The following is a 26,440-nucleotide window of genomic DNA, read 5'->3' as shown; positions in this document are numbered from 1 at the left end:
AAACTCACCAAATGACTCCTCCCACCATATTATGATGTTGCCCAAGTTTTGGGCTAGATCCGAAATCAATAGGTGTTCCAAATTGGACAATTCAAGTTCAACGGCAGTTCGTTCCTAATTGGAGTGGTTGGTGTATTCCATACTTCTTGCAATTGTATTTCACTCAAAACTCACCAAATGACTCCTCCCACCATATTAAGATGTTGCCCAAGTTTTGGGCTCGATCCGAAATCAATAGGTGTGAGAAATTGGACAATTCAAGTTCAACGGCAGTTCGTTCCTAATTGGAGTGCTTGGAGTATTCCATACTTCTAGCGAATGGATTTCACTCAAAACTCACCAAATGACTCCTCCCACCATATTATGATCTTGCCCAAGTTTTGGGCTCGGTCCGAAATCAATAGGTGTTCCAAATTGGACAATTCAAGTTCAACGGCAGTTCGTTCCTAATTGGAGTGGTTGGTGTATTCCATACTTCTAGCGATTGGATTTCACTCAAAACTCACCAAATGACTCCTCCCAACAAATTGTGATGTTGCCCAAGTTTTGGGCTCGATCCGAAATCAATAGGTGAGAGAAATTGGACAATTCAAGTTCAACGGCAGTTCGTTCCTAATTGGTGTGGTTGGTGTATTCCATACTTCTAGCGATTGGATTTCACTCAAAACTAACCAAATGACTCCTCCCACTATATTATTATGATGTTGCCCAAGTTTTGGGCTCGATCCGAAATCAATAGGTGTTCCAAATTGGACAATTCAAGTTCAACGGCAGTTCGTTCCTAATTGCAATGGTTGGTGTATTCCAAACTTCTAGCGATTGGATTTCACTCAAAACTCACCAAATGACTCCTCCCACCATATTGTGATGTTGCCCAAGTTTTGCGCTCGATCCGAAATCAATAGGTGTGACAAATTGGACAATTCAAGTTCAACGGAAGTTCGTTCCTAATTGGAGTGGTTGGTGCATTCCATACATCTAGCGATTGGATTTCACTCAAAACTCCCCAAATGACTCCTCCCACCATATTATGATGTTGCCCAAGTTTTGGGCTCGAACCGAAATCAATAGGTGTGAGAAATTGGACAATTCAAGTTCAACGGCAGTTCGTTCCTAATTGGAGTGGTTGGTGTATTCCGTACTTCTAGCGATTGGATTTCACTCAAAACTCACCAAATGACTCCACCCACGATATTATGATGTTGCCCATGTTTTGGGCCCGATCCGAAATCAATAGGTGTGAGAAATTGGACAATTCAAGTTCAACGGCAGTTCATTCCTAATTGGAGTGGTTGGTGTATTCCACACTTTTAGCGACTGGATTTCACTCAAAACTCACCAAATGGCTCCTCGCACCATATTATGATGTTGCCCAAGTTTGTGGCTCGATCCGAAATCAATAGGTGTGAGAAATTGGACAATTCAAGTTCAACAGCAGTTCGTTCCTAATTGGAGTGGTTGGTGTATTCCATACTTCCAGCGATTGGATTTCACTCAAAACTAACCAAACGACTCCTCCCACCATATTATGATGTTGCCCAAGTTTTGGGCTCGATTGGAAATCAATAGGTGTTCCAAATTGGACAATTCAAGTTCAACGGCAGTTCGTTCCTAATTGGAATGGTTGGTGTCTTCCACACTTCTAACTATTGGATTTCACTGAAAACTCACCAAATGACTCGTCCCACTATATTATTATGATGTTGCCCAAGTTTTGGGCTCGATCCGAAATCAATAGGTGTTCCAAATTGGACAATTCAAGTTTAACGGCAGTTCGTTCCTAATTGGAGTGGTTGGTGTATTTCATACTTCTAGCGATTGGATTTCACTCAAAACTCACCAAATGACTCCTCCCACCATATTATGTTGTTGCCCAAGTTTTGGGCTTGATCCGAAATCAATAGGTGTGAGAAATTGGACAATTCAAGTTCAACGGCAGTTCGTTCCTAATTGGAGTTGTTGGTGTATACCATACTTCTAGCGATTGGATTTCACTCAAAACTCACCAAATGACTCCTCCCACCATATTATGATGTTGCCCAAGTTTTGGGCTCGATACGAAATCAATAGGTGTTCCAAATTAGACAATTCAAGTTCAACGGCAGTTCGTTCCAAATTGGAGTGGTTGGTGTATTCCATACTTCTAGTGATTGGATTTCACTCAAAACTAACCAAATGACTCCTCCCACTATATTATTATGATGTTGCCCAAGTTTTGGGCTCGATCCGAAATCAATAGGGGTGAGAAATTGGTCAAATCAATTTCAACGACAGTTCGTTCCAAATTGGAGTGGTTGGTGTATTCCATACTTCTAGCGAATGGATTTCACTCAAAACTCACCAAATAGCTCCTCCCACAATATTATGATGTAGCCCAAGTCTGGGGCTCGATCCGAAATCAATAGGTCTGAGAAATTGGACAATTCAAGTTCAACGGCAGTGCGTTCCTAATTGGAGTGGTTGGTGTATTCCATACTTCTAGCGATATGATTTCACTTAAAACTATCCAAATGACTCCTCCCACCATATTATGATGTTGCCCAAGTTTTGGGCTCGATCCGAAATCAATAGGTGTTCCAAATTGGACAATTCAAGTTCAACGGCAGTTCGTTCCTAACTGGAGTGGTTGGTGTATTCCATACTTCTAGCGATCGTATTCTACTCAAAACTCACCAAATGACAACCCACACCATATTATGATGTTTCCTAAGTTTTGGGCTCGATCCGAAATCAATAGGTGTGAGAAATTGGACAGTTCAAGTTCAACGGCAGTTCATTCCTAATTGGAGTGGTTGGTGTATTCCATACTTCTAGCTGTTGGATTTCACTCAAAACTCACCAAATGACTCCTCCCACAATATTATGATGTTTCCCAAGTTTTGGGCTCGATCCGAATTCAATAGGTGTGAGAAATTGGTCAATTCAATTTCAACGACAGTTCTTCCCTAATTGGAGTGGTTGGTGTATTCCATACTTCTAGCGATTGGATTTCACTCAAAACTCACCAATTGACTCCTCCCACCATATTATGATGTTGCCCAAGTTTTGGGCTCGATCCGAAATCAATAGGTCTTCCAAATTGGACAATTCAAGTTCAACGGCAGTTCGTTCCTAATTGGAGTGGTTGGTGTATTCCATACTTCTTGCAATTGGATTACACTCAAAACTCACCAAATGACTCCTCCCACCATATTATGATGTTGCCCAAGTCTTGGGCTCGATCCGAAATCAATAGGTGTGAGAAATTGGACAATTCAAGTTCAACGGCAGTTCGTTCCTAATTGGAGTGGTTGGTGTATTACATACTTCTAGCGATAGGATTTCACTTAAAACTATCCAAATGACTCCTCCCACCATATTATGATGTTGCCCAAGTTTTGGGCTCGATCCGAAATCAATAGGTGTTCCAAATTGGACAATTCAATTTCGACGGCAGTTCGCTCCTAATTGGAGTGGTTGGTGTATTCCATACTTCTAGCGATCGGATTTTACTCAAAACTCACCAAATGACTCCCCACACCATATTATGATGTTGCCCAAGTTTTGGGCTCGATCCGAAATCAATAGGTGTGAGAAATTGGACAATTGAAGTTCAACGGCAGTTCGTTCCTAATTGGAGTGGTTGGTGTATTCCATACTTCTAGCTATTGGATTTCACTCAAAACTCACCAAATGACTCCTCCCACAATATTATGATGTTGCCCAAGTTTTGGGCTCGATCCGAATTCAATAGGTTTGAGAAATTGGTCAATTCAATTTCAACGACAGTTCTTTCCTAATTGGAGTGGTTCGTGTATTCCATACTTCTAGCGATTGGATTTCACTCAAAACTCCCGAAATGACTCCTCCCACAATATTATGATGTTGCCCAAGTTTTGGGCTCGATCCGAATTCAATAGGTGTGAGAAATTGGTCAATTCAATTTCAACGACAGTTCTTTCCTAATTGGAGTGGTTGGTGTATTCCATACTTCTAGCGATTGGATTTCACTCAAAACTCACCAATTGACTCCTCCCACCATATTATGATGTTGCCCAAGTTTTGGGCTCGATCCGAAATCAATAGGTCTTCCAAATTGGACAATTCAAGTTCAACGGCAGTTCGTTCCTAATTGGAGTGGTTGGTGTATTCCATACTTCTAGCGATCGGATTTTACTCAAAACTCACCAAATGACTCCCCACACCATATTATGATGTTGCCCAAGTTTTGGGCTCGATCCGAAATCAATAGGTGTGAGAAATTGGACAATTCAAGTTCAGCGGCAGTTCGTTCCTAATTGGAGTGGTTGGTGTATTCCATACTTCTAGCTATTGGATTTCACTCAAAACTCACCAAATGACTCCTCCCACAATATTACGATGTTGCCCAAGTTTTGGGCTCGATCCGAATTCAATAGGTTTGAGAAATTGGTCAATTCAATTTCAACGACAGTTCTTTCCTAATTGGAGTGGTTGGTGTATTCCATACTTCTAGCGATTGGATTTCACTCAAAACTCATCAAATGACTCCTCCCACAATATTATGATGTTGCCCAAGTTTTGGGCTCGATCCGAATTCAATAGGTGTGAGAAATTGGTCAATTCAATTTCAACGACAGTTCTTTCCTAATTGGAGTGGTTGGTGTATTCCATACTTCTAGCGATTGGATTTCACTCAAAAGTCACCAATTGACTCCTCCCACCATATTATGATGTTGCCCAAGTTTTGGGCTCGATCCGAAATCAATAGGTCTTCCAAATTGGACAATTCAAGTTCAACGGCAGTTCGTTCCTAATTGGGGTGGTTGGTGTATTCCACACTTCTAGCGATTGGATTACACTCAAAACTCACCAAACGACTCCTCCCACCATATTATGATGTTGCCCAAGTTTTGGGCTCGATCCGAAATCAATAGGTGTTCCAAATTGGACAATTCAAGTTCAACGGCAGTTCGTTCCTAATTGGAGTGGTTGGTGTATTCCATACTTCTAGCGATTTGATTTCACTCAAAACTCCCCAAATGACTCCTCCCACCATATTATGTTGTTGCCCAAGTTTTGGGCTCGATCCGAAATCAATAGTTGTTCCAAATTAGTCAATTCAATTTCAACGACAGTTCGTTCCTAATTGGAGTGGTTGGTGTATTCCATACTTCTAGCGATTGGATTTCACTCAAAACTCACCCAATGACTCCTCCCACCATATTATGATGTTGCCCAAGTTTGGGGCTCGATCCGAAATCAATACGTCTTAGAAATTGGACAATTCAAGTTCAACGGCAGTTCGTTCCAAATTGGAGTGGTTGGTGTATTCCATAGTTCTGGCGATTGGATTTCACTCAAAAGTCACCAAATGACTCCTCCCACCATATTATGATGTTGCCCAAGTTTTGGGCTCGATCCGAAACCAATAGGTCTTCCAAATTGGACAATTCAAGTTCAACGGCAGTTCGTTCCTAATTGGAGTGGTTGGTGTATTCCATACTTCTAGCGATTGGATTTCACTCAAAACTCACCAAATGACTCCTCCCACCATATTATCATGTTGCCCAAGTTTTGGGCTCAATCCGAAATCAATAGGTGTTCCAAATTGGACAATTCAAATTCAACGGCAGTTCGTTCCAAATTGGAGTGGTTGGTGTTTTCCATACTTCTAGGGATTGGATTTCACCCAAAACTCAGCAAATCATCCCTCCCACCATATTATCATGTTGCCCAAGTTTTGGAAACGAACCGAAATCAATAGGTGTGAGAAATTGGTCAATTCCATTTCGACGACAGTTCGTTCCTAATTGGAGTGGTTGGTGTATTCCATACTTCTAGCTATTTGATTTCACTCAAAACTCACCAAATGACTCCTCCCACCATGTTATGATGTTGCCCAAGTTTTGGGCTCGATCCGAAATCAATAGGTGTTCCAAATTGGACAATTCAAGTTCAACGGCAGTTCGTTCCTAATTGGAGTGGTTGGTGTATTCCATACTTCTAGCGATTGGATTTCACTCAAAACTCACCGAATGACTCCTCCCACAATATTATGATGTTGCCCAAGTTTTGGGCTCGATCAGAATTCAATAGGTGTGAGAAACTGGTCAATTCAATTTCAACGACAGTTCGTTCCTAATTGTAGTGGTTAGTGTATTCCATACTTCTAGCGATTGGATTTCATTGAAAACATACCAAATGACTCCTCCCACCATATTATCATGTTGCCCAAGTTTTGGGATCGATCCGAAATCAATAGGTCTTCCAAATTGGACAATTCAAGTTCAACGGCAGTTCGTTCCTAATTGGAGTGGTTGGTGTATTCCATACTTCTAGCGAATGGATTTCACTCAAAACTCACCAAATGACTCCTCCCACCATATTATGATGTTGCCCAAGTTTTGGGCACTATCCGAAATCAGTAGGTGTGAGAAATTGGTCAATTCAATTTCAACGAAAGTTCGTTCCTTATTGGAGTGGTTGGTGTATTCCATACTCCTAGTGATTGGATTTCACTAAAAACTCACCAAATGACTCCTCCCACCATAGTATGAAGTTGCCCAAGTTTTGGGCTTGATCCGAAATCAATAGGTATTCCAAAATGGACAATTCAAGTTCAACTGCAGTTCGTTCCTAACTGGAGTGGTTGGTGTATTCCATACTTCTAGCGATTGGATTTCACTCAAAACTCACCAAATGACTCCTCCCACCATATTATGATGTTGCCCAAGTTTTGGGCTCGATCCGAAATCAATCGGTGTGAGAAATTGGACAATTCAAGTTCAACGGCAGTTCGTTCCTAATTGGAGTGGTTAGTGTTTTCCATACTTCTAGCGATTGGATTTCACTCCAAACTCACCAAATGACTCCTCCCACCATATTATGATGTTGCCCAAGTTTTGGGCACGATCCGAAATCAATAGGTGTTCCAAATTGGACAATTCAAGTTCAACGGCAGTTCGTTCCTAACTGGAGTGGTTGGTGAATTCCATACTTCTAGCGATTGGATTTCACTCAAAACTGATCACATGACTCCTCCCAACATATTATGATGTTGCCCAAGTTTTGGGCTCGATCCGAATTCAATAGGTGTGAGAAATTGGTCAATTCATTTTCAACGACAGTTCTTTCCTAATTGGAGTGGTTGGTGTATTCCATACTTCTAGCGATTGGATTTCACTCAAAACTCACCAAATGACTCCACCCACAATATTATGATGTTGCCCAAGTTATGGGCTCGATCCGAATTCAATAGGTGTGAGAAATTGGTCAATTCAATTTCAACGACAGTTCTTTCCTAATTGGTTTGGTTGGTGTATTCCATACTTCTAGCGATTGGATTTCACTCTAAACTCACCAATTGACTCCTCCCACCATATTATGATGTTGCCCAAGTTTTGGGCTCGATCCGAAATCAATAGGTGTGAGAAATTGGACAATTCAAGTTCAACGGCAGTTCGTTCCTAATTGGAGTGGTTGGTGTATTCCATACTTCTAGCGATTGGATTTCACTCAAAACTCACCAAATGACTCCTCCCACAATATTATGATGTTGCCCAAGTTTTGGGCTCGATCCGAATTCAATAGGTGTGAGAAATTGGTCAATTCAATTTCAATGACAGTTCTTTCCTAATTGGAGTGGTTGGTGTATTCCATACTTCTAGCGATTGGATTTCACTCAAAACTCACCAATTGACTCCTCCCACCATATTATGATGTTGCCCAAGTTTTGGGCTCGATCCGAAATCAATAGGTCTTCCAAATAGGACAATTCAAGTTCAACGGCAGTTCGTTCCTAATTGGAGTGGCTGGTGTATTCCATACTTCTAGCGATCGGATTTTACTCAAAACTCACCAAATGACTCCCCACACCATATTATGATGTTGCCCAAGTTTTGGGATCGATCCGAAATCAATAGGTGTGAGAAATTGGGGAATTCAAGTTCAACGGCAGTTCGTTCCTAATTGGAGTGGTTGGTGTATTCCATACTTCTAGCGATTGGATTTCACTAAAAAGTCACCAAATGACTCCTCCCACAATATTATGATGTTGCCCAAGTTTTGGGCTCGATCCGAATTCAATAGGTGTGAGAAATTGGTCAATTCAATTTCAACGACAATTCTTTCCAAATTGGAGTGGTTGGTGTATTCCACACTTCTAGCGATTGGATTACACTCAAAACTCACCAAATGACTCCTCCCACAATATTTTGTTGTTGCCCAAGTTTTGGGCTCGATCCGAATACAATAGGTGTGAGAAATTGGTCAATTCAATTTCAACGACAGTTCTTTCCTAATTGGAGTGGTAGGTGTATTCCATACTTCTAGCGATTGGATTTCACTCAAAACTCACCAATTGACTCCTCCCACCATATTATGATGTTGCCCAAGTTTTGGGCTCGATCCGAAATCAATAGGTCTTCCAAATTGGACAATTCAAGTTCAACGGCAGTTCGTTCCTAATTGGAGTGGTTGGTGTATTCCATACTTCTAAAGATTGGATTACACTCAAAACTCACCAAATGACTCCTCCCACCATATTATGATGTTGCCCAAGTTTTGGGCTCGATCCGAAATCAATAGGTGTGAGAAATTGGACAATTCAAGTTCAACGGCAGTTCGTTCCTAATTGGAGTGGTTGGTGTATTCCACACTTCTAGCGATAGGATTTCACTCAAAACTCACCAAATGACTCTTCCCACCATATTATGATGTTGCCCAAGTTTGGGGCTCGATCCGAAATCAATAGGTGTGAGAAATTGTACAATTCAAGTTCAACGGCAGTTCGTTCCTAATTGGAGTGGTTGTTGTATTCCATACTTCTAGAGATTGGATTTCACTCAGAACTCACCAAATGACTCCTCCCACCATATTATGATGTTGCCCAAGTTTTGGGCTCGTTCCGAAATCAATAGGTGTTCCAAATTGGACAATTCAAGTTCAACGGTAGTTCGTTCCTAACTGGAGTGGTTGGTGTATTCCATACTTCTAGCGTTTGGATTTCACTTAAAACTCACCAAATGACTCCTCCCACCATATTTTGTTGTTGCCCAAGTTTTGGGCTCGATCCGAAATCAATAGGTGTTCCAAATTGGACAATTCAAGTTCAACGGCAGTTCGTTCCTAATTGGATTGGTTGGTGTATTCCATACTTCTAGCGATTGGATTTCACTCAGAACTCACCGAATGACTCCTCCCACCATATTATGATGTTGCCCATGTTTTGGGCTCGATCCGAAATCAATAGGTCTGAGAAATTGGTCAATTCAATTTCAACGACAGTTCGTTCCTAATTGGAGTGGTTGGTGTATTCCATACGTCCAGCGATTGGATTTCACTCAAAACTCACCAAATGACTCCTCCCACCATATTATGTTGTTGCCCAAGTTTTGGGCTCGATCCGAAATCAATAGGTGTTCCAAATTGGACAATTCAAGTTCAACGGCAGTTCGTTCCTAATTGGAGTGGCTGGTGTATTCCATACTTCTAGCGATTGGATTTCACTCAAAACTCACCAAATGACTCCTCCCACCATATTATGATGTTGGCCAAGTTTTGGGCTCGATCCGAAATCTATAGGTGTTCCAAATTGGACAATTCAAGTTCAACGGCAGTTCGTTCCTAATTGGAGTGGTTGGTGTATTCTATACTTGTAGCGATTGGATTTCACTCAAAACTCACCAAATGACTCCTCCCACCATATTATGTTGTTGTCCAAGTTTTGGGCTCGATCCGAAATCAATAGGTGTTCCAAATTGGACAATTCAAGTTCATTGGCAGTTCGTTCCTAACTGGAGTGGTTTGTGTATTCCATACTTCTAGCGATTGGATTTCACTCAAAACTCACCAAATGACTCCTCCCACCATACTATGTGTTGTTAATATTATGTTAACTCGCAATTGTACGGGGCAATTAGTAGTATAGCAAGACAAGTACGAGGTCGTACCCACGAAGACTGAGAAGTTAAAACTAGTTATGTACTTAGATTACCAAATTCAAGAAAGTAGGAGGTTATGTCTAAAACAGAATTTAAAACAAGAGTGGTTGTGATTGTTGAACAAAAGAAGCAAAATGAAATTGCAAACAAAAACAAGTAAACAAATGTAACAAAGAGTGGTTTTAAGAGTTGGAAAACAGATTTTGAGACTAGGGCATTCGAATCACCATAACAATTCAATTCTGGGTTATAAAGATTCAAGTAACAAGTCTAATTCAGATTCAAAGATTGATTCTAGCTAAAGTATGATTAGGCCATGGTGTTTGGTCCTAACCTTGTGTTCCTAATTCCCTAATTTGATCATTTGTTGTCTAACCTAAAATTAAGCATTAGGAACCCATTAAGCATAGAAGAACATTTTAAACAACCAAGTATGTATCTAATCCCTGTTGTCGAATGTCCATACATACTCTTCCTATTCATAGTTCAATTCGAATTAAAGCATGGTGTATACTCTTAATTCAAACCAAGATAGTTAACAAACAAGTTCTAATGGTGATCAATCATTCAAACAAGCATGTTAACTTATAAGCATAATGAATAAGAACATGAATCATGAATCAAACTTGAAACTCCAAACTTATAAACCCAGAATATTCATGTTAGGTTACATCGAAGCCCTAGTTATGGATTTAGCTACTCATAATGGAAAAGAGACTTGAACAGAAATGAGAAAACATAATGAATACAATAAGAGTAGAAAAACCCTTTTTCTGAAGTTCTTGTGGTGTCCAAGGCTTCTCCAAGTGCTTCTCCACTTCTAATGCTTCTCCAAGAGCTTCCCCACTTCTAGAAAGATGTATGAAGGATATGGAGGTGATTTGGGATGAGTTTGAGTGAGTGGTGATGGCTAAGGAAGATGAAATTCGTAGGGAAATGGAAGAGAGGTTTGCTGGAGTTGTTTTGGTGATTGTTGGAGTGTTTGGGATTTTGAGAGTGTTTGAGGATGGTTGGAGTGAATTGTGGGGGTTGTGAATCTCAGGATTTGTTGTGTCTTGAATGTGGAATGGATGTGGTATTTATAGGGAGAGGGGAGTGACAAATCTGAATTCAATATGGCTAATGCATACAACACTTGCATTATAAAAGATGAATTGGTTGATGCACTTCACTAATGCATACAACACTTGCATTATAAAATCTGAATTGGTTGATGCACTTCACCAATAGATCCCACCAGCAGCCCTAGCTCATCTTCATGTCACCATGACCAAGCTTCCAACCAGAAATGATAGCTCATACCTAGCTCACCATGACCAAGCATCCAACCAGCACATGCTGAGGTCAGCATAACCAGCAACTTCAAGGGCTTACAACTTGGGCTTCTCTTAATCAAATTAGGACTTTAAGCACTCGAAATTGAAGTTCAGAATGTCTTCTTTCCAGCCATATGTCATTTGGGCCAATCCAAGGTCGGAGGAGGAAGTTAAGGCCAAAACATATTGCTAACTCATTTTGCGCGCTGATAAAATCCATCCTGAGCATGGCTCTGTGTTTGCTAGGTAACAGACTCCATATTTATCCAATGGGGCTGACTTTTGGATATGTTATAGTACACACCCATTGGAACAACTTTCATGAAGAATGCTGCCTCATCCGAGCTGTGTAGGTTGCTGAAACAAAGCTTGCAATATGACCTACGGAACTGGACTGGCAGGGGGCTGTAGCCAAAATGAGTTTGTCTTTTAAGCTCTTCTTCCATTCATCCAAATTAGGCCTTAACATGCTTGAATTGCATGAATTATGCTCTCTTGCTCTATTGGCCTACAAAACACACAAAGGGAGGGAAATAACTTAGAATTATAGGAACTAAGCAAAAGAAGTAAGTAAATTGGGCATGTATATGTATGAAATTATGAGCTTAACACACCCCCAAACTTAGATTTTGCTAGTCCTCGAGCAAAACAAAAGAGAAACAAAGATAAAAACAAAACAAGAAGTTAACTAGACCACTTTCGTAGGTAACTCGATTGCATTGAGCGTATGCAACAAGCCTTTAAACCTCTAGGCATCCCTAGTAGGAGGAGTTGTGTCTCCTGAGGGTTTAACAGATACGATACCCACAAACGTTTTTCTAACTCTACAAAACAAAATGGTTAGAAAAACAACTTTGAAATCAACTAATGAAAATGAAAGAAAGTTTTAGTCATACCTCCAACACCATAGAGTTGCCAAGATAGGTCATCAATCAGTGTGTACAAGTGGAAGCTATAGCTCAAAGGCACACAGTTTCAAAGCAAGCACACTCAAACCTTGAATAGAGAACATGCTTCGACTCTAATTCTCACAGATAACACTCAATCACTCAGAACCTATGTTTTAATTCTCTCAAGAAAGCATAAGTGAGTGTATGAAATAGAAGCACAAATTTGGTTAGATCTCATGAAAGGAATTAAATACTAAGAATAGAGATACACACATACTTACCAGCACCCATGAATACATCCTCAAAGATCAGCTAGGTCTTTCACAATGTTGTAATGAAAGGCTAAGGTTTAGGGGAAATGGAAGAATTGGAAGGAAAAACAAATAACTTAAGAACATACCAAGGTTGCATGCTTCATTAATCTGCAAGGCATCATTGATTTAGATTGGCATGGCAGCAAACTTCATGGTATCTCCTGGCATAGACTTTATTTTTCACACTTAGATCAAATCGAAACACTTTCATCTTCGTTGATTTGATCTGCATCTTCATTAACTTCATTGCACAGATTCACATCATCTTTATTTAGGTACATGGCTGCAACTTCCTTGCTTCAAACTTTATCTTGGCACACCTTGGTATATTTCTAAGCTATAGGGTATGGCTACAATAGGTCAAGTATCTCAGATTGAGATACAAAGGTAGGGAAATGATGAGGGTGATAGAAGAAAAGGCTTTAAGTGTTTGGCTTCAAGAGGGTTGATGGAACACACATATAGGTAGGGTGAAAAGAAAGCACATAGAATGATTATGCACACATAGCCTAGCATCACTTCAATGAGTTCATTCATGAATGAGAGCAAGCACATGATATCTGCAAAAGAGAATCATCCTTAGTATTCAATCAAAATGGAATAATGAGATCAATTAGAGTGAATTGAAGAAAATAAGTATGGATGAGAAATAGAACACTTTAAACCCTCTCAAGAAAGCAATTAGGCTCGATATAGCTCACTAGGGTAGTCTCCACTATTTTCCTTCAAGAATTTGAGCGTGGTACTTTAGCCACCAGAATTCTAAGAGCAAAAGCTTTGTGAAGTGCAAAATTCTGATATGAAAACCTCAAATAGCAGCTCCATAGCATTGATTGTATGACATTCTTTAAAAAAAAAAAAAAAAAAAATAAAAAATTAAAAAATAAAAAAAAAATTGTGACAAGAGAACGAAAATTGAAAACACAAATGGATAAGAAAATTGAAATTGAAAACCTTCCCCCCAGACCTAAATTGAACATTGTCCTCAATGTGAAAGCATACAAAAGATGATTGAGAACAAACAAATGATAAAGGGAAAAGTTTAGAAGAAGGTTTAGGAAAAATAAAAAATAAAAAAAATGAATATATAAGCAACTCATGGATGACCAGTTAAGGGCCTCAGAAAACACAGCCAGGGGATCCGGGAAGGTTGGAGGGGTCACAATGGTCCCGCTTAAAACCCAAACTTCTTAGACACCGAAGGTGTCGCCTAAAGAACTCCTAGACACTGTATTGACGGAAGTGCTCACTAGAGTTACCATAAGTTAGCTCATATGAAAAATCTTTTAAAATTTTTATATTTTTATATTTTTTTTAAATTTTTATATAAAAAAAAAACAGAAATTTAAAATAATAACAAGTAAAGAGAAAGGATTTGAAATGCTCCCCCTTAATGCGATTAGGTCGATTGCTACCAAGCACCTTCTTCTTGAACACATGGGTTGCCTCCCAAGAAGCGCCTTAGTTACTGTCTTGGCAAGACATTGTGCAATCAGCTAAGTTGATGGTACGAAGGGAAGTTGATCTACCACATGGCCAGTTTGGATGCCAGCTGAAACTCCCTCATAGAATGGCTTTAAACGTTGTCCATTTACTTTGAAAGTCGAGCCATCTTTAGGGTTTTGAATCTCCACAGCTCCATAGGGAGAAACATTGACCACGGTGAATGGGCCTTGCCATCTAGACTTCAATTTTCCTGGAAAGAGACGCAAACGTGAGTTAAACAAAAGAACTGACATACCTTTGGAGAACTCTTTCCGTTGAATGTTTCTGTCATGGTAACTCTTGGTTCGTTCTTTGTAAAGCTTTGCATTCTCATAAGACTCATGTCTAATTTCTTCCAATTCATTCAGCTGAAACTTTCTTGCATGGCCTGCCTTGTCTAGATCAAAATTTAACTTCTTGATGGCCCAAAAAGCATTGTGTTCAAGCTCCATTGGCAGGTGACAAGCTTTCCCAAACACAAGACGATAAGGGCTCATTCCAATGGGAGTCTTATATGCTGTCCTATAAGCCCATAATGCATCATTGAGCTTGGCTGCCCAATCATTCCTTGTATTGTTCACCACCTTCTCCAGGATGTGCTTAATTTCTCTATTGCTTATTTCCACTTGACCAGAAGTTTGCGGATGATATGGTGTAGAGACTCGATGGGTGATGTTGTACTTCTTCATGAGTGCTTCGAATGGCTTGTTACAGAAGTGGCTGCCTCCATCACTAATGACAGCCCTTGGAGTACCAAACCTTGTGAAAATATTATCCTTCAAGAACTTCAGCACCACCTTATAATCATTGGTTTTGGTGGCTATGGCTTCCACCCATTTAGACACATAATCAACAGCAACAAGTATGTAAGTATAACCAAAGGAAGATGGGAATGGTCCCATGAAATCAATACCCCACACATCGAAGAGCTCCACAACAAGTATGTTATTCAATGGCATTTCATTCCTGCGACTTATGTTCCCCATCCTTTGGCACCTATCACACTTAACACAAAAATTAAATGCATCTTTAAATAGAGTGGGCCAAAAGAAACCAGATTGCAGAATTTTAAGTGCTGTTTTCTTAGCTCCAAAGTGACCTCCACAGGCCAATTCGTGGCTATGCCTAAGTATGCTTTCTTGCTCTTCTTCTGGAACACATCTTCTGATGAGTTGATCCGGGCAATGCTTGAATAAGAAAGGTTCATCCCATACATAATGTTTCACCATGGAAAAGAACTTCTTCTTATCCTGAGAAGTTAGATCATTTCTAAGAACACCACAAGCAAGATAATTAACAAAATCAGCATACCATGGCTCTTTGATTTGGGCAGCATATAGTTGTTCATCAGGGAAAGTCTCATTCAAGGGTAGCACAGCTCCTCCTTTTTCTTCAACCACAATTCTGCTCAAATGATCAGCTACCACATTCTCACATCCCTTCTTATCTCGAATCTCCAAATCGAATTCTTGCAGCAAGAGAATCCATCTAATCAAGCGTGGTTTGGCATCCTTCTTAGTGAGCAAGTATCTAAGGGCTGCATGGTCAGAATAAACAATTACTTTAGAACCAACAAGGTAAGAACGAAATTTTTCTAAAGCAAAAACCACAGCAAGCAACTCCTTCTCTGTTGTGGAGTAGTTGATTTGAGCATCATTCAAGGTCCGGCTAGCATAATGAATCACATGGGGCAGCTTGTTCTTCTTTTGACCTAAAACTGCACCAATAGCAAAGTCAGAGGCATCACACATTATTTCAAATGGTAAAGACCAATCCGGAGCTATGATAATAGGGGCTGAAGTTAGCTCCCTCTTCAAGGTAGAAAAAGCTTCCATGCAAGCTTCATTAAACTCAAAAACAGCATCCTTAGCAAGGAGATTACACAATGGCCTTGTAATGCTTGAGAAATTTTTGATGAACCTTCTATAGAATCCAGCATGACCTAGAAAGCTTCTAATTCCTTTAACAGAGGTAGGGGGTGGAAGATTTGAGATGAGGTCGATCTTGGCTTTATCCACTTCGATTCCCTTGCTTGAAATCACATGGCCTAGTACAATGCCTTGTCTCACCATGAAGTGACACTTCTCCCAATTCAAAATCAGATTTGTTTCCTGGCATCTTTTAAGCACTAGAGACAAGTGGTGAAGACAATTATCAAAAGAGGAACCAAAAACTGAAAAATCATCCATAAATACCTCAATGAATCGTTCCACCATATCTGAAAAGATTGACATCATGCATCTTTGGAAAGTTGCTGGGGCATTGCATAAACCGAATGGCATCCTTCTATAAGCAAACGTACCAAATGGGCATGTGAATGTGGTTTTCTCTTGGTCTTCCGGAGCAATGGGAATTTGATTATAACCTGAAAAACCATCAAGAAAACAATAGTAAGCATGGCCAGATAAACGTTCAAGCATTTGATCAATAAAAGGTAAGGGGAAATGATCTTTTCTAGTGGATGTGTTCAACTTCCTGTAATCAATGCAAACTCTCCAACCAGTGACAGTTCGTGTAGGAACTAGCTCATTCTTCTCATTCTTCACAACGGTGATTCCGGACTTCTTTGGAACAACTTGCACAGGGCTCACCCACTTAGAATCTGAAATTGGGTAGATGATTCCTACATCGAGTAGCTTTAAAACTTCAGCTCTAACCACCTCTTTCATGTTGGGATTTAGCCTCCTTTGGGCATCACGAGATGGTTTGCTGTCTTCTTCCATTAAAATCCGGTGCATGCACATGCTTGGACTAATTCCTTTGATGTCTGCTATGGTCCACCCAATGGCTGTTTTATGCTCTTTTAGAACTTTAATTAAGCTCTCTTCTTCATGTGAGGAGAGACCTGCAGCAATTATAACAGGGAGAGTTTCGTTAGCACCCAAATATGTATATTTAAGATTATTGGGAAGAGGTTTAAGTTCTAGCTTTGGTGGGATGACAATGGATGGCTCCAATTTCGTGGATGATGGTCCAAGAGGCTCGATTGGTGGCCTAAAGGATGGTGGGTATGGCGGAAACACTTCTAAGGCAGCCACCAGTTCTTGGAACTCCGGTTCACAAAGATCTTCCTCTTCTTGTGTTAAGACAGCTTCTAGAGCATCATTAGACTTTCTCTGCAAAATTTTGGAAGAAACCTCATGATCCACAACATCAATTGAAAAGCAAGAATCAAGAGAGATAGAAGGTTGAGATAGAGCATTAAGCATTTTAAATTCAACAGTTTCACCCAAAACAGTCATGGAGAGAGTGCTATCTTTCACTTTGATGATAGTGTCTGCAGTGGCCATGAATGGCCTGCCTAGGAGAATGGGATCAACACGATCTCCATTTGGATTGTCTTCCATGTCCATCACTACAAAATCAGCAGGGAGAATTAGTGTATTAACTTGAACTAGAATATCTTCTACAATACCTTTTGGATATTTTATAGAATGATCAGCTAGTTCAAGTCGCATTGAAGTCTTCTTCATCCCTTCTAAGCCAAGCTCTTGATAAACTGAATATGGCAAAACATTGATGCTTGCTCCCAAGTCCAACATGGCTCTTCCAACCTTCTTGCCTCCAATGTTAATGGGAATGTCAAAGCTGCCAGGATCATCTAGTTTTGGTGGAAGCTTCCTTTGCAATACAGCACTTACATTCTGGTCGAGCTTTACTCCTTCATTTGGAGCGAAATTGAGCTTGTGAGTTTTCAAGTCCTTGATGAATTTTCCATATGCAGGAATCTGTTCAATAAGATCAAGCAAAGGCAAATTGATATTAACTTTACTCAAAATATCATAAATCTCTTTAAAAGCCTTATCTTGCTTTGCTTTCTTAAGACGGCCTGGAAATGGAATCTGTGGAACATATGGAGCGGGTGGCACGTATCTATCTTCTTGAAGATGTGGTGGCACAAATTTGTCATCCCTTTTATGCAATTGGAATTGATCGGATTTCTGAGAATCTGATTTGGCCTTAGGAGCAGATTGAGAAGTTTTGAGTTGTTCTCCTTCCGTGGCCATGGTCTCCTCCTCTTCATTTTCTACAATCACAACATCATTTGAAAGATTAGAATCATCTTTATTATCAATGATCTTACCTGATCTAAGCACATGAATGGCCTTGGCTTCTGGGTTCTTTGGATTGATCTCAGTTTGGCTTGGCCATTTCCCAGGCACTCTTTGAGTTATTTCAGCAGCTATTTGGCCTAATTGGACTTCCAATTTGGAGATGGCAGCTTGTGTAGTTTGCTGAAAATTGGATTGGTTGATTGCCATCTGCTTCACTATATCTTCCAATGATGATGATGATTGTTGTGGCCTTTGGAATGAAGGGGGATTTGCTTGATTCTGGGTATTTCTCCATGAAAAGTTTGGATGATTCCTCCAACCTGGATTATAACTTTGAGAGTATGGATCATTTCTTGGACCTTGGTTGTAGGAATTTACCAACTTAGCTTGCTCTTGCACAAATTCTGGATATCCAGCCCCAAGTTGACAAGCTGTGGTAGCATGGTCATGAGATTCACAAATGCTACACACTTCCTTCGGAGGGCTTCTTGAGTTTAATGCAAGAAGAGCATCTAGCTTTTGTTCCAGTTTTGAAATCTGCACACTAGAAGCATCATTAGAACCACTAATAACACGTTTACCTCTTGTATCCGTATGTTGGGTCTCCATTGCTATCTCCTCAAAGAGTTCGTACGTTTCTTCTGGAGTTTTGGTTTTAAAAGAACCACCTGCAAAATTGGTGACTATATTATGACTAGAAGGGGTTAGTCCTTTATAAAACATACGCATTTGAAGCTTCAATGGAATCCCATGATGAGGACATTGGTTGAGCAACCCATTGAATTTCTCCCATGCTTCACAAAACGATTCATCATCTTGCTGTGCAAATAACAAGATCTTGTCCCTAAGCATGTCGGTCTTTTGCGTGGAGAAGTATTTTTCCAGGAACTTCTTTTGAATGGCAGACCATGTAGTGAGTGAACCAGGCTTCAAAGAATTCAACCAATACTTCGCCTTATCCTTTAAAGTGTATGGAAACACTCTCATTCGAAGTTGATCTTCTGTCACACCTGTCAAGGGAAAAGAACTCACAACATTAAAAATATCCTTTATATGAGTCAATGGATCTTCATTAGGTAAACCATAAAAGGAAGGCAGCATATTAAGATGAGAAGATTTAAGCTCATAATTTCGAGCTACAGTGGGCAGCAAAATGCTTGAAGGAGATGCTGGAATTGTTGGGATATCAAGTTCTCCCATGAACTCAATGGCAGCCATCATTTCTTCTTCTTCTTGGTCTGAACTTGCTTCCGAATTTGAAAGTGAAGAACCGGGAAGTTCAGTGTGGAGAGCAAGACTTGTAAATGTAGCAAGAGCTTGCTCTTTTGCAGTTGACAACTCCCTTTCTAGACGATTCTGAATTTCAGAGGTCACTCGTCTGGGTTGCAATGATGGTCCTGCGTTCAAAGATCTAGAACGTTGGAACGAAGACCTCACTTGTTCAAGTAATGGATTTTTAGACATAAACTACCTGAAACAGAAAATTAGATTAATTAGAAACACTAAAAAGAATAGGGTAACCTTGGGCACATAACCAGGGAAGAACTTTCGTTCAGTCCCCGGCAACGGCGCCAAAATTTGTTGTTAATCTTATGTTAACTCGCAATTGTACGGGGCAATTAGTAGTATAGCAAGACAAGTACGAGGTCGTACCCACGAAGACTGAGAAGTTAAAACTAGTTATGTACTTAGATTACCAAATTCAAGAAAGTAGGAGGTTATGTCTAAAACAGAATTTAAAACAAGAGTGGTTGTGATTGTTGAACAAAAGAAGCAAAATGAAATTGCAAACAAAAACAAGTAAACAAATGTAACAAAGAGTGGTTTTAAGAGTTGGAAAACAGATTTTGAGACTAGGGCATTCGAATCACCATAACAATTCAATTCTGGGTTATAAAGATTCAAGTAACAAGTCTAATTCAGATTCAAAGATTGATTCTAGCTAAAGTATGATTAGGCCATGGTGTTTGGTCCTAACCTTGTGTTCCTAATTCCCTAATTTGATCATTTGTTGTCTAACCTAAAATTAAGCATTAGGAACCCATTAAGCATAGAAGAACATTTTAAACAACCAAGTATGTATCTAATCCCTGTTGTCGAATGTCCATACATACTCTTCCTATTCATAGTTCAATTCGAATTAAAGCATGGTGTATACTCTTAATTCAAACCAAGATAGTTAACAAACAAGTTCTAATGGTGATCAATCATTCAAACAAGCATGTTAACTTATAAGCATAATGAATAAGAACATGAATCATGAATCAAACTTGAAACTCCAAACTTATAAACCCAGAATATTCATGTTAGGTTACATCGAAGCCCTAGTTATGGATTTAGCTACTCATAATGGAAAAGAGACTTGAACAGAAATGAGAAAACATAATGAATACAATAAGAGTAGAAAAACCCTTTTTCTGAAGTTCTTGTGGTGTCCAAGGCTTCTCCAAGTGCTTCTCCACTTCTAATGCTTCTCCAAGAGCTTCCCCACTTCTAGAAAGATGTATGAAGGATATGGAGGTGATTTGGGATGAGTTTGAGTGAGTGGTGATGGCTAAGGAAGATGAAATTCGTAGGGAAATGGAAGAGAGGTTTGCTGGAGTTGTTTTGGTGATTGTTGGAGTGTTTGGGATTTTGAGAGTGTTTGAGGATGGTTGGAGTGAATTGTGGGGGTTGTGAATCTCAGGATTTGTTGTGTCTTGAATGTGGAATGGATGTGGTATTTATAGGGAGAGGGGAGTGACAAATCTGAATTCAATATGGCTAATGCATACAACACTTGCATTATAAAAGATGAATTGGTTGATGCACTTCACTAATGCATACAACACTTGCATTATAAAATCTGAATTGGTTGATGCACTTCACCAATAGATCCCACCAGCAGCCCTAGCTCATCTTCATGTCACCATGACCAAGCTTCCAACCAGAAATGATAGCTCATACCTAGCTCACCATGACCAAGCATCCAACCAGCACATGCTGAGGTCAGCATAACCAGCAACTTCAAGGGCTTACAACTTGGGCTTCTCTTAATCAAATTAGGACTTTAAGCACTCGAAATTGAAGTTCAGAATGTCTTCTTTCCAGCCATATGTCATTTGGGCCAATCCAAGGTCGGAGGAGGAAGTTAAGGCCAAAACATATTGCTAACTCATTTTGCGCGCTGATAAAATCCATCCTGAGCATGGCTCTGTGTTTGCTAGGTAACAGACTCCATATTTATCCAATGGGGCTGACTTTTGGATATGTTATAGTACACACCCATTGGAACAACTTTCATGAAGAATGCTGCCTCATCCGAGCTGTGTAGGTTGCTGAAACAAAGCTTGCAATATGACCTACGGAACTGGACTGGCAGGGGGCTGTAGCCAAAATGAGTTTGTCTTTTAAGCTCTTCTTCCATTCATCCAAATTAGGCCTTAACATGCTTGAATTGCATGAATTATGCTCTCTTGCTCTATTGGCCTACAAAACACACAAAGGGAGGGAAATAACTTAGAATTATAGGAACTAAGCAAAAGAAGTAAGTAAATTGGGCATGTATATGTATGAAATTATGAGCTTAACACTATGTTGTTGCCAAAGTTTTGGGCTCGATCCGAAATCAATTTGTGGGAGAAATTGGTCAATTCAATTTCAACGACAGTTCGTTCCAAATTGGAGTGGTTGGTGTATTCCATACGTCTAGCGATTGGATTTCACTCAAAACTCACCAAATGACTCCTCCCACTATATTATGATGTTGCCCAAGTTTTGGGCTCGATCCGAAATCAATAGGTGTTCCAAATTGGAAAATTCAAGTTCAACGGCAGTTCGTTCCTAATTGGAGTGGTTGGTGTATTCCATACTTCTAGCGATTGGATTTTACTCAAAACTCACCAAAAGACTCCTCCCACCATATTATGATGTTGCCCAAGTTTTGGGCCCGATCCGAAATCAATAGGTGTTCCAAATTGGACAATTCAAGTTCAACGGCAGTTCGTTCCTAATTCGAGTGGTTGGTGTATTCCACACTTCTAGCGATAGGATTTCACTCAAAACTCACCAAATGACTCTTCCCACCATATTATGATGTTGCCCAAGTTTCGGGCTCGATCCGAAATCAATAGGTGTGAGAAATTGTACAATTCATGTTCAACGGCAGTTCATTCCTAATTGGAGTGGTTGTTGTATTCCATACTTCTAGAGATTGGATTTCACTCAGAACTCACCAAATGACTCCTCCCACCATATTATGATGTTGCCCAAGTTTTGGGCTCGATCCAAAATCAATAGGTCTGAAAAATTGGTCAATTCAATTTCAACGACAGTTCGTTCCTAATTGGAGTGGTTGGTGTAGTCCATACTTCCAGCGACTGGATTTCATTCAAAACTCACCAAATGACTCCTCCCACCATATTATGATGTTGCCCAAGTTTTCGGTTCGATACGAAATCTATAGGTGTTCCAAATTGGACAATTCAAGTTCAACGGCAGTTCGTTCCTAATTGGAGTGGTTGGTGTATTCCATACTTCTAGCCATTGGATTTCACTCAAAACTAACCAAATGACTCCTCCCACCATATTATGATGTTGCCCAAGTTTTGGGCTCGATCCCAAATCAATAGGTGTGAGAAATTGGTCAATTCAATTTCAACGACAGTTCGTTCCTAATTGGAGAGGTTGGTGTATTCCACACGTCTAGCGATTGGATTTTACTCGAAACTCACCAAAAGACTCCTCCCACTATATTATGATGTTGCCCAAGTTTTGGGCTAGATCCGAAATCAATAGGCGTTCCAAATTGGACAATTCAAGTTCAACGGCAGTTCGTTCCTAATTGGAGTGGTTGGTGTATTCCATACTTCTAGCGATTGGATTTCACTCAAAACTCACCAAATGACTCCTCCCACCATATTATGATGTTTCCCAAGTTTTGGGCTCGATCCGAAATCAATAGGTGTTCCAAATTGGAAAATTCAAGTTCAACGGCAGTTCGTTCCTAATTGGAGTGGTTGGTGTATTCCATACTTCTAGCGATTGGATTTTACTCAAAACTCACCAAAAGACTCCTCCCACCATATTATGATGTTGCCCAAGTTTTGGGCTCGATCCGAAATCAATAGGTCTGAGAAATTGGTCAATTCAATTTCAACGACAGTTCGTTCCTAATTGGAGTGGTTGGTGTAGTCCATACGTCCAGCGACTGGATTTCATTCAAAACTCACCAAATGACTCCTCCCACCATATTATGATGTTGCCCAAGTTTTCGGTTCGATACGAAATCTATAGGTGTTCCAAATTGGACAATTCAAGTTCAACGGCAGTTCGTTCCTAATTGGAGTGGTTGGTGTATTCCATACTTCTAGCCATTGGATTTCACTCAAAACTAACCAAATGACTCCTCCCACCATATTATGATGTTGCCCAAGTTTTGGGCTCGATCCCAAATCAATAGGTGTGAGAAATTGGTCAATTCAATTTCCACGACAGTTCGTTCCTAATTGGAGAGGTTGGTGTATTCCATACGTCTAGCGATTGGATTTTACTCGAAACTCACCAAAAGACTCCTCCCACTATATTATGATGTTGCCCAAGTTTTGGGCTAGATCCGAAATCAATAGGCGTTCCAAATTGGACAATTCAAGTTCAACGGCAGTTCGTTCCTAATTGGAGTGGTTGGTGTATTCCATACTTCTCGCGATTGGATTTCACTCAAAACTCACCAAATGACTCCTCCCACCATATTATGATGTTGCCCAAGTTTTGGGCTCGATCCGAAATCAATAGGTCTGAGAAATCGGTCAATTCAATTTCAACGACAGTTCGTTCCTAATTGGAGAGGTTGGTGTATTCCAGACGTCCAGTGATTGGATTTCACTCAAAACTCACCAAATGACTCCTCCCACCATATTATGATGTTGGCCAAGTTTTGGGCTCGATCCGAAATCTATAGGTGTTCCAAATTGGACAATTCAAGTTCAACGGCAGTTCGTTCCTAAATGGAGTGGTTGGTGTATTCCATACTTCTAGCGATTGGATTTCACTCAAAACTCACCAAATGACTCCTCCCACCATGTTTTATTGTTGCCCAAGTTTTGGGCTCGATCTGAAATTAATAGGTGTTCCAAATTGGACAATTCAAGTTCAACGGCAGTTCGGTCCTAACTGGAGTTGTTGGTGTATTCCATACTTCTACCGATTGGATTTCACTCAAAACTAACCAAATGACTCCTCCCACCATATTAAGATGTTGCCCAAGTTTTGGGCTCGATCCGAAATCAATAGGTGTTCCAAATTGGACAATTCAAGTTCAACGGCAGTTCGTTCCTAATTGGAGTGGTTGGTGTATTCCATACTTCTAGCGATTGGATTTCACTCAAAACTCCCCAAATGACTCCTCCCACCATATTTTGTTGTTGCCCAAGTTTTGGGTTCGATCCGAAATCAATAGGTGTTTAAAATTGGACAATTCAAGTTCAACGGCAGTTTGTTCCTAATTGGAGTGGTTGGTGTATTCCATAGTTCTAGCGATTGGATTTCACTCAAAACTAACCAAATGACTCCTCCCACCATATTATGATGTTGCCCAAGTTTTGGGCTAGATACGAAATCAATAGGTGTTCCAAATTGGACAATTCAAGTTCAACGGCAGTTCGTTCCTAATTGGAGTGGTTGGTGTATTCCATACTTCTAGCGATTGGATTTCACTCAAAACTCACCAAATGACTCCTCCCGCCATATTATGGTCTTTCCCAAGTTTTGGGCTCGATCTGAAATCAATAGGTGTTCCAAATTGGACAATTCAAGTTCAACGGCAGTTCGTTCCTAATTGGAATGGTTGGTGTATTCCATACTTCTAGGGATTGGATTTCACTCAAAACTAACCAAATGACTCCTCCCACCATATTATGATGTTGCCCAAGTTTTGGGCTAGATACGAAATCAATAGGTGTTCCAAATTGGACAATTCAAGTTCAACGGCAGTTCGTTCCTAATTGGAGTGGTTGGTGTATTCCATACTTCTAGCGATTGGATTTCACTCAAAACTCCCCAAATGACTCCTCCCACCATATTATGATGTTGCCCAAGTTTTGGGCTCGATCCGAAATCAATAGGAGTTCCAAATTGGACAATTCAAGTTCAACGGCAGTTCGTTCCTAATCGGAGTGGTTGGTGTATTCCATACTTCTAGCGATTGGATTTCACTCAAAACTCACCGAATGACTCCTCCCGCCATATTATGGTCTTGCCCAAGTTTTGGGCTCGATCCGAAATCAATAGGTATGAGAAATTGGTCAATTCAATTTCAACGACAGTTTGTTCCTAATTGGAGTGGTCGGTGTATTCCATACGTCCAGCGATTGGATTTCACTCAAAACTCCCCAAATGACTCCTCCCACCATATTATGATGTTGCCCAAGTTTTGGGCTCGATCCGAAATCAATAGGAGTTCCAAATTGGACAATTCAAGTTCAACGGCAGTTCGTTCCTAATCGGAGTGGTTGGTGTATTCCATACTTCTAGCGATTGGATTTCACTGAAAACTCACCAAATGACTCCTCCCACCATATTTTGTTGTTGCCCAAGTTTTGGGCTCGATCCGAAATCAATAGGTGTTCCAAATCGGACAATTCAAGTTCAACGGCAGTTCGTTCCTAATTGGAGTGGTTGGTGTATTCCATACTACTAGCGATTGGATTTCACTCAAAACTCACCAAATGACTTCTCCCACCATATTTTGTTGTTGCCCAAGTTTTGGGCTCGATCTGAAATCAATAGGTGTTTCGAATTGGACAATTCAAGTTCAACGGCAGTTCGTTCCTAATTGGAGTGGTTGGTGTATTCCATACTTCTAGCGATTGGATTTCACTCAAAACTCACCAAATGACTCTTTCCACCGTATTATGATGTTGCCCAAGTTTGGGGCTCGATCCGAAATCAAGAGGTGTGAGAAATTGGACAATTCAAGTTCAACGGCAGTTCGTTCCTAATTGGAGTGGTTGGTGTATTCCATACTTCTAGGGATTGGATTTCACTCAAAACTAACCAAATGACTCCTCCCACCATATTATGATGTTGCCCAAGTTTTTGGCTCGATCCGAAATCAGTAGGTGTGAGAAATTGGTCAATTCAATTTCAACGACAGTTCGTTCCTAATTGGAGTGGTTTGGTGTATTCCATACTTCTCGCGATTGGATTTCACTCAAAACACACCAAATGACTCCTCCCACCATATTATGATGTTGCCCAAGTTTTGGGCTCGATCCGAAATCAATAGGTCTGAGAAATTGGTCAATTCAATTTCAACGACAGTTCGTTCCTAATTGGAGTGGTTGGTGTATTCCATACGTCCAGCGATTGGATTTCACTCAAAACTCACCAAATGAATCCTCCCACCATATTATGATGTTGGCCAAGTTTTGGGCTCGATCCGAAATCTATAGGTGTTCCAAATTGGACAATTCAAGTTCAACGGCAGTTCGTTCCTAATTC

The 26,440-nt window shown here is 40.2% G+C and overlaps 1 non-coding gene across 1 annotated transcript; it reads left to right on the top strand.

The window, feature by feature from the left end:
* Nucleotides 1-18,707: 18,707 nt before the first annotated feature.
* LOC148295724 (small nucleolar RNA R71) lies at nucleotides 18,708-18,814 on the top strand. Its single transcript, XR_015834856.1, has one exon. It is a non-coding gene; the product is annotated as a small nucleolar RNA R71 (small nucleolar RNA).
* The last annotated feature ends 7,626 nt before the right edge of the window (nucleotides 18,815-26,440 follow it).

The sequence above is a fragment of the Prunus avium genome, chromosome 3 (genome assembly GCF_965620075.1).
Source record: "Prunus avium chromosome 3, drPruAviu1.hap1.1, whole genome shotgun sequence".
In the NCBI taxonomy this organism is placed as follows: Eukaryota; Viridiplantae; Streptophyta; class Magnoliopsida; order Rosales; family Rosaceae; genus Prunus; species Prunus avium.
This window is presented reverse-complemented; position numbering and strand designations above follow the sequence as displayed.